Here is a 9,316-nt window from a genome sequence, read left to right on the forward strand (position 1 = left end):
AACAAGATAGATTGCAACACAATTGTATATGAATGATTAAGCACTCGAATTTGGGGTTCCACGAACCGATCTAGCGGCGAAACTATTCTTGACAGAAAAATCTAAGCAAAACCCGACTCTAAACGATGACGGCTACTGATTAAGTATGATTAGGGACGTCCTAGGGTTGCCCTAGGGCACACACCCCATTGGGCTAAGCCCACGACACAATTACAAGGCCCATAACTCAAAAACAGAGTCCGACTGGACAAGGTACGTGTCTTGTTTTTAAGATTCCCAGCAGCTCTGTAGGAATTTTGACGTGGGACCAAAACCATCTGAAAGTAGACTCCATACGCTTTCCAACAAGTACTCATGGGTCCTGAAAGTCCTTCTAGATTAGCGGCTAGGTCCATTTGAAGTTGATATTGTCAGGAGGCCCGAATCCGAATCCAAAACATGTAGAACTTTATTTATTGTCTTCTATGGACCAAAAGTAACGTGGTGAGGTAGAAGTAGACTTGGAGAAGGTCTTGGTTTGGTCCCCAATCAACTTCTTTGACCATCCATTCATTCATTACGCTCGGTCTCTTTTCCTTTGCCCAAGCCAGTATCTCTGCAAACGAAAACACACAAAACTCATTGTGTAGTGATGTTTGTTCAAATATATAACTATTAAATCCAATGTAGAACATATGCACCTTTGGTTGATTAATACAAAACGTAGTCATGGTTATATCCGAGCTAGTTGTGTTCTCATCACCTAGGTTCGGTCGAACCCTAATCAACACCGTTGATCCTGGGGTTTGGCAGAGATGGTCCAGATGCACTCCTGATGGCAGTTGAGGGGCATTTCGGACAATTCCCCTTCCTATAACCGTCATACATGTCCTATAAATAGACTTCACTTCATTCACTTTCGCACAAACTTCCAAGCTTGAGCTGAATTATAAGAGGCTCTATTGTACTATATTGTATACTAGAATAGGAAGAGAATAGAGTAGAAGAAGTCGGAAGAATTCCAGAGTTGTCGGTAATCTTCTCTCATTTCTTATATTCCGTTTACTACTCTGATTTCAATATAATGTTCTTCGTGAATAATTTAGATTTATATTATGAGAATTATCTCTTGGTTAGTTCCTAAATAGCATATGGAATTATTGTTCGCTATAATCAACTAAAATATAGTGATTGCTTTGGTGAGTTATAAACACTAAAGTAGATATTAATTGCTTAGCCATGGTGTTTAGGTAACTGTTATCCAGTAATTGCTGCGTATCCCACAGTACGTTTGAGGTAGGTGTAGAGGTGGTGACAGCCCTCGAGATGACTTATATCCTCCCTGCCCGGGTACGTAGTAGAGCGACATCTGGGAAAAGCGGGTTGCCAGTGCTTGAAGTATTGCGTTAGGATTAAACTTAAGCTTTCCCTAGACACTCTTTCTCACCAGTAAATCCTCTCTATCCTGGCCTATCATCTAATTGGTGTCCCTGGATGAACCGGAGGAAGATCTGACCACACACATTCCCTTGGATTCGATACCCTTTCGAATACTCCGTAGGGGAAGTGCTGCATCGGTATATCTGTGCGCCTGCGGATCTCATCTGTGATCGTAAGAAATACCAACACCTGCTACCTTCAAAACCTTATAACTGTTGCCATTTATTAGCATTTCGCGGTAAATAGGCCGAAACTGACATCTGACCTTCGGCAAGCTTTTCACTGCTACGAACTTCTCGTTCTTATTTTGCCAATCACCGAAAGGGGGCCGAACGCAAGACTTTCGCCTAAAACCCTGCCAACAAGGCGTAGAGCATGGGGCCGTGTGAAAGACACGACAAAAAATAGGGATACTGGCGAAATCAGCTACCCGTAACAAGAAAAACAAGTAAATGGCAAAATATTAACATTTCATTAATAGGTACAAGACCAGTCAAGGCTACAAAATGATAATGGCCACTGGCCGAATACACAAAAATATCCATAGATAGTCTAACTATGGTGGTAAGGCTAAAAAGTAAAAAAAAAAAAGCGAGGGCGAAGAGCCTCACACCTCGGGGTGATCTTGGCAGCATCCCTTGTTTTGCCCTTCTCCCCGGCGGGCTCCTGTGCGGTCAGCTCCTCCTCACAATTGGTTGCCTCGACCTTCACCAGCTGGGCATAGAGCCTTCATCTTGCTCTCGCAGTAGACTGCTCCTCCTGTTGCCAAAAGTGCTTTCGCCAAGCGCGTAGGGTGGGTCGAAACGTCTTGAGAGCTCATCGAACAATTCCCTTTGGCAAGTCTTGGGAAGTCAATGATGTGATCGCAGCCATGTTGCTGCAAAAGGCCTAGAGCGAAGGTGGCCGACACCCGAGCAAAGCAATCGCCATAAGCGACGGCAGTCTCGGCCATGGCGCTGCCCGCCTGTTGGGTCCACTCCATGAAGGCAAGGGCGGAGGCGTCACCGGCAGGAACTTTGCTAACCTTGGCCCCCAAATCAGTTAGCGCCAGCCGGAGGGTATGGCAGGCGGTCTTCGCCTCGTCAGTAACAGCCTTAGTGGCGGTCCTCTCTGACTCCAACTCCTGGTGAAGAGCCTTCATCTTGCTCTCGGAATCATTATAGTAGTCCACAAGGCCCTGCGTTTCCCTTTTTTCCCTCTCGAGCTCAAGCCTAAGTCTTTTGATCTCGGCGTTCGCATCCTTTAGCGAACTCGTGAGCACCTCCTTTTTAAGGTCTTTTCGGCCCAGCTCTTCCTCTAAGCAGGACTTGTAGCTATCCAGGCGGACCCTCGCCATCTGCTCTACCGAGCATTGAGCCGAAAGAGCCTGTTTAAACAACTAAGTAGTTTGATAAAAGGGACCACATATAACAAAAAGGAAATAGAGCAATTAGCGTTCATACCCGAAAGAGCGGGCTTACTAGTTCAACTCCGTAAAAGGAACGAGGCCACCCACCGGCGTAACGAGGTGCCCCACCCCCTTCACAAAAGGAACAAGATCCGCCTGGGTCTTGAAGTCAGATGAGACAAAGCGGGGGCGGACAGCGAGTTGACCGAACCCGAGGTCTCAGTGGTGAAAGGTGGGGGCTGAGAAGAGGGGGTTCGAATGCCGCAAAGGCCGCTTCCACGACGCCTTCGGCAGAAGCAGAAGCACCTGCCCCGTAGCTCCCACCCACCTCACCGGCAGAACCAGCAGCGGAGGCGGCGGCCGGCAGACTCGGGCTTCGCCCGGTTGGCGAAGTGGGGGTGTCCTATGATGAGTCACTGTCACTTGGACGACCCCCCTCGCAGCCCACTTTGCACCCGCTCCGACATTTAACAGAGCGATGCCCGCAATTGCGGCCAAAGCCTTCGCCCCCTCCTGCTCTTTCTGGTGAAGAGGGGACGAGCTCGAAGCAGCCCCCGCCTCAATGTGCTCAAGGCCCGGGGCGTGTCCAGGGGTGAACGGTTTTTCGCCCGTCTTGTCCACGGCCTCCTCTTCGCCCTCTTCTTCGTCTTCGGCCTCCTCCTCATCGTCAGCATCTGAGTCGACAAAGGATGCCGGTCTGCATTTCCACCGGTGCAACTTTCCCTCTCGCCCGCTTGCGCTTCCTAGACGGTTCGGCATCATTTGCACCGATGATGATGACCTTGATAGGGTTCGCATGGCCCGGCAGCCCGCCAAAAAACACACGGTTCGCCCGCCCGCCTGTCTGACGGGTAAGCACCAGGCTAAACTCGTTTATGGTGAGTTGTCCGATCATTTTTCGGGCCTCGATTTTGGTCTGAGGCAGTGAAAGCACTATCGAAGTAAGGACAAAGGAATGAGCATAGTACAAGGTGGAAGCACAGGCAAAAGCAACAACATAAAAAAAAAACGATATCACGAGTTAAATAGAAAACTCATGGTTCAGTCAAGCATACAAAACTCTTCCACCAAGTCACGACAGCTAAGCCGAAGAACAGTCTTCCGAAGCAGGGCAAAGTGAGCCTCCATTGCACCGTCAATCGCCACTTTGGGCTTCCAAACAGGCGCAACGGCCCTACGCTGCCACTTCATGGCCATGTCTACCTCCGATACGGTCTCACTTAGGCGTCGATGCATTCACGGGCCACAAATCGGAGCGCTGTTGATGAAAAAATCGAACATACCGGCCTGGAAGATCTGCTTAGCTCCAGTGCAGGTCCAAAGGTTGATGAGATGTAGGCGTGCCAGTCAGTTTGATCCTGCAACTGACAAGATATGTAAACAGTAGAGCAAACAGCCGATCGGCTGACAAGCCGATGGAGTAGTTCCAGCGATGCCGATACCAGCCGATAGCGATAGGATGTAAGCAATCGGCTATATGTCCAATGTAGATAATGATATAAAGGCAATCGGCTATTGATAATAAAATATAACAATAATATAGTCCAGTATAAACCAATCAGCTAGCATTGATATGATAGAATAAACACTGATCCGAAGGTTAAAGCATACATCGGCTGGAGGTCCGATGTCATGAAATCCACAAGATTAGATTAAACAGTGAAACCTTTGTTGTCATCGGCTAAATCCAACTTATATGTATATGCAATCCTGATGAGCCGATGCAACGTCCAGATAACCCACCGACTGAAACCCCGATGAAACCCTTATTGGCAATCAAGAAGCAGGCTAGAGATTATGGTTCTAAGCACGACTTAGTAGATCAAACTTAAGTGATGCAGCACTAAGTATGAAAAGAAACATAATATCTAGACAACCAAGCCGTTGACTAAGTTTTCAGGGTGGTAGATGTCTAAGCTAATCTAATCTAGCAACGCGATTTAGCCGATACCGGTAGAAACCCTAAAACGAGAAGCAGCCGATAGAGCTAAATTGATATGCTAAGACTGGATTAACAGAGACATATGATAAATAGGTAGGCAAATATATCATCCAAACCAGAGCAATCTAAGAGGTCGAATGTACTGATGCAGCCTTGAACGACGCCGACGCAAACGATACAATTGCCTGGGCCGGCGGAACATTGGACACCGATGCAGCCCCGCGTCAGGTGCCAAGTCACGCCGGACGATAAAATAAAGTAGAAAAGGTAAAAGGTGGTGATGCGCCGAATTGTATTGATCGTAAAGATAGTTTACAATGACCCCGGGTGTACATATTTATACCCATGGGTAGATACTAGTCCTTGTAGGACAAGAAAGAAACTTTCCTAAAGATAAAAGGAAAACATAAAGTCCTTATAGGACACTAAACACACTTTCCTAACGATAAAAAGGAAACTAACAAACTATTCCTAATTAATAGATACAACTGCCTCTTCGGACTCGATCCGTACGTGGCAATCATCATGAAGCACGCCAACTCAATCCGACAATGATTCCAATATCACCTTGCCGGAATCGGCTACATCAGCTTGCTTTGTCCAATTCGGTAATTGCCGATGCACATTGTAACCGATGCGGTTCCGAAGCCTATTCATACCCTGTTTCCGTTATCGATTTCCTCCCAAATCCGCTTCGGCCTTAACTCCAAATCCGATGTAAATTTACCAAATTTGGTCGTTAACAAGCGCTCTGGGTGGAAATTAAAGTTTGCGCTCTCGAAGACCGTCTTCCGGGTGCCGGCCGGGGTGACCACCGTCTTCGAGATCACAATGGCATAAAAGATCGCCCCAAAAAGCTCGGCGGTCGACTCGAAACCCGTGGTTCAGCACGCCCAGTCGAAGATGGCGACCCGAACCAGAGCAGAAGGGCTAAGTTGGGGCAATTCGATCATGAAGAGCCGAAGTATCTCGGGCAGCAAGACATTGCACGGAAATCGAAGCCCCGCATCAAAAAATGCAGCAAAGACCACGGTTTGGTTGTCCCCAGGCTTCAGCACTACCACCTTGCCAAGAGCAAAGGCCTATCCTTCGGCCATGACCCCGGCCGAGAAAAGCTTCGCCAACTCCGTCTTATCGATAAGCGAAGCGCTGAGATACCTGATGTGACCTTCGCCAATCTTCCCCGGATCAGGACCAGTGGCCGAAGCAGGAGCAGGTTTACGAGGGGCCATGGGCGAAAAGTCTGGAAAGCCCGGTGTAAGAGCCGAGGTCACGCTGGTCGAAGTAGGCGATGAAATCTCGTGAACGCAAGGAGAAACAAAGCGATACCAGCCATAGAGGAGATGGTAAAAGTGACTAGAGGTAAAAGTGAAAGTGACGCCGGGGGGTAAGTGTATATATAACCCAGTAAGGGACTGCCACGTGTCGCCAGGGTGTACGGAACGGTAATTTCCCGTTAAGGCTAGCCGAACAATGAAACGACGAAAGTAACAGCACACCGGCCCATCATGCCCATTACTGTTCACGGGAATCCCAATTTATTCAACCATTTCGCCAATAATAGGCGAGGAAAGGAAAGAACAGTGATCGCTAGATCTGCTAATGCAAAATGCTAGACTTTTTCGCAGGTAAAAAATATAGGTTTCGGCAAGAACATCGGCCGAAACGGAGCGCCTCATGGTATACCACACGATTTGCAAGGTCTTGGTCGAAGCTCCGTACTCACCCTTGCCCTTGAGGGGCTTGTTGGAGGTATACCACGAGGATCTTTGGCCGGGCCTACCGAAACCAAGGACATAGGCAAAGGCGTAGGCTGGAGGCAAGTGGCGAAGGTCGAAGGGACAACATAGGTGAAAGCCAAACAGCAAAAGCCGTGGCATCAAGTTGACAAGCTTCGCCAAAGATGGACCCTGCCGGAGGGGATGTGTTTCGCCAAGTATCGAACCTTGCCAGGAGAAGGCCCAGCAGGCCAATACGCCTTCCAGAGGCTTCACCATGGACTGGGCCGAGTCACTTGGCCCATTAGGAGCCCATACGAGCAAAAGACATTGTATGCCCATAAAGATGTCCCTATCATAAGGGCAACCACGTAAATTCCTCTATAGAGCCTAAACCCTAATGGAGAGTCTAGGGCCATGTAACAGGGGGATCTGAAAAAATTTTTACTAAGCAATGCAGTTGTCTTTACTTCCAACCACTGTTAAAAGAACCAGGTCCTTCAACATGACGCAGTTATCGATTCGACAACACTTGCTTTGCAATTTCTGTGCACTTTGAAAGAAATACAAGATGGGATTTCTTTTCGCTTTTTCCATAAGAAATATACACTTTCATGGGAAGGATTAAGTACACTTCTTGGTTTTCACGATTCCTGTAAAATCGATCTCCAGAAAGGAATTTCTAGGTTCAAGAAAAATAGGTTTTGGGAAGACATTTCTAGCGCTCCAATTTGCAAGAAAACTAGGACGAATGATATCCATAATCCTACACTTAGGCTTATGCATAAATGGATTGCTATAACTTTGTTTCCTAGAGGTGATCTACGACCCATTAGAGGGGATGAATTAATTGTCATGTTTGTCATGGTTAGGAAGATCAAAGTTGCTCCTGTGAAATGTATGATAAGGCAAAGGCTAGAAAGTATAAGATTTTCTACTCCTGTTGAGTGCACTTCCTTGATTACTCGGATAACAAAGGGACTAGGGGTTATTAACAATGATTAGATTGCTTATGTCTTAGCCGCTTGTCCCTGTATAGATGAGAATTATCTAGTGCAAGGAAACATTCTTAAACATGGAGTAGATGGATCTTTGATTTACTTCTTCCCCGGTTGTACATATGAAATCTTGTTGCCTAATGCGGGATATTATTTGAACAACTGCCATGAACTAACCATTCCCTTGCAGACCATAGAAGAATCTCGTGCAGGTGGAACATACAGGGAGGCACGCAACATGGCAAGGAATGAACGAGAAGGTTCATCATCCTCAACACCCATGCAAATGTATGAGGCAGGTTGGGAGCCAACTGGGGATGCACCTAGATGGACCCAAGCTCCACGCCACAGCATCGGAGTCTCAAGCTGCGCAAGCGGTAGTGAGGACCGGTGGCGGGTGCCTCATGACATACAGTGGGGAGGCTGGAGCCATCAGTCCCCCATACCAAGTGGTATGCCTCCATCTCATTGGGACTGGGGTGAAATGACCAGGAGAATGGATACCCTTGATATGTAGACGGGAGAGATCCAATACAACCTCGAGGAACACATAGCATAGACGCAAGAATGGCATCAGACTACTGATGCTCAGTTCATCAACATCAACAACCTGATGCAGCAACAACATGAGGACCCTCAAGCATACTTCCGCTTTCAGGGGTTCAATCCTTATCAAGGACCCAGAGCGAAAGCCAAGCTTGGGAGGGGGGGACATCTCTCCCCTCACTGAGGTAACTTGTATCATATTGCGTATTTCCCTTTCCAACTGCATTCTATACACCTGAAAACAACATAATAATTTGCAAAATAGAATATACCAAAAAGATAGGTTAGGTTTTGTCATGCTAGGTAAGACAAACTAGTTCTCTTTGTTGAAATGATGAATAGTTGCTCTGTTTTATATCTCTTATGTATGGATTCATAGGTAAGTGCTCTCTCGCAAATTAAATGTAGGTAGCCCACAATTATTTGAGAACCTGAGGTAAATGAGCTGCATTTGCTAATCTAAGTCTAAGTTGTTGCAACATAAGAGATAGTAAATAAGGGTTGCTATGATCCTAGTCCAAGTTTGACTTAAATTCCGGATGTTTGTTTTTGAAAATGATAAATTTGAAAGTTTCTCATTTGATATAAATTCTTACGAGAGCCAAAAATGTGCCATTATGATTAAAACCATATACATTTTGGTTACTTGCCATTCAATTGAACTTTGTCAAATTCTTGTGACTTGTGTAGATACTTTTCATGCTCTATGATCAAGATCACACACCCACATATATGCACATGCTAAACTCCTACACTGAGCTAGCAATTATCCATTCCATTTCCATCCTACCACTAAATAAATTCTCCATGCTTTTGTGTGCTTTCTTCTCCTAAAAAGAAAATTCTTTCTGGAAAAAAAAAGAAGAACGAGGGAAAGGCATGGTTATGAGAAAAAAAGAAAAAATAATAAAGTTATGCTCTTTCAAGCATGAGCATGATATTATATAAAAAAAGGAATAAAATGGTCATGCCCTCTCCTTATTAATAAAAGAATGATTTTTGGGAGAAGGACGTAAGCACAAAGAAGAAGCGTTTTCTTTATTTTTCTTCATATTCCATTTCCACCATATATCACACACACACTTTGCATGATCTTGAGTATGTTTAGTAATCTATTTTAGTCTGAGTTTTTGACTTAGTAATAAATGTGAATGCAAATATGCCATGTTTGATCCCTACCAACCTCCACATATCAAACCTTAGAGTAAGAATCAAAAAGGCAAAATGGTGAGGAATTCTTATTGATACACTTAGAGAGACTGAGTGAATCATTTGAGGAACATGGCTTTCTTTTGCAAAATCATTT

This window comes from Oryza glaberrima, chromosome 11, assembly GCF_000147395.1.
Source record: "Oryza glaberrima chromosome 11, OglaRS2, whole genome shotgun sequence".
Lineage (NCBI taxonomy): Eukaryota > Viridiplantae > Streptophyta > Magnoliopsida > Poales > Poaceae > Oryza > Oryza glaberrima.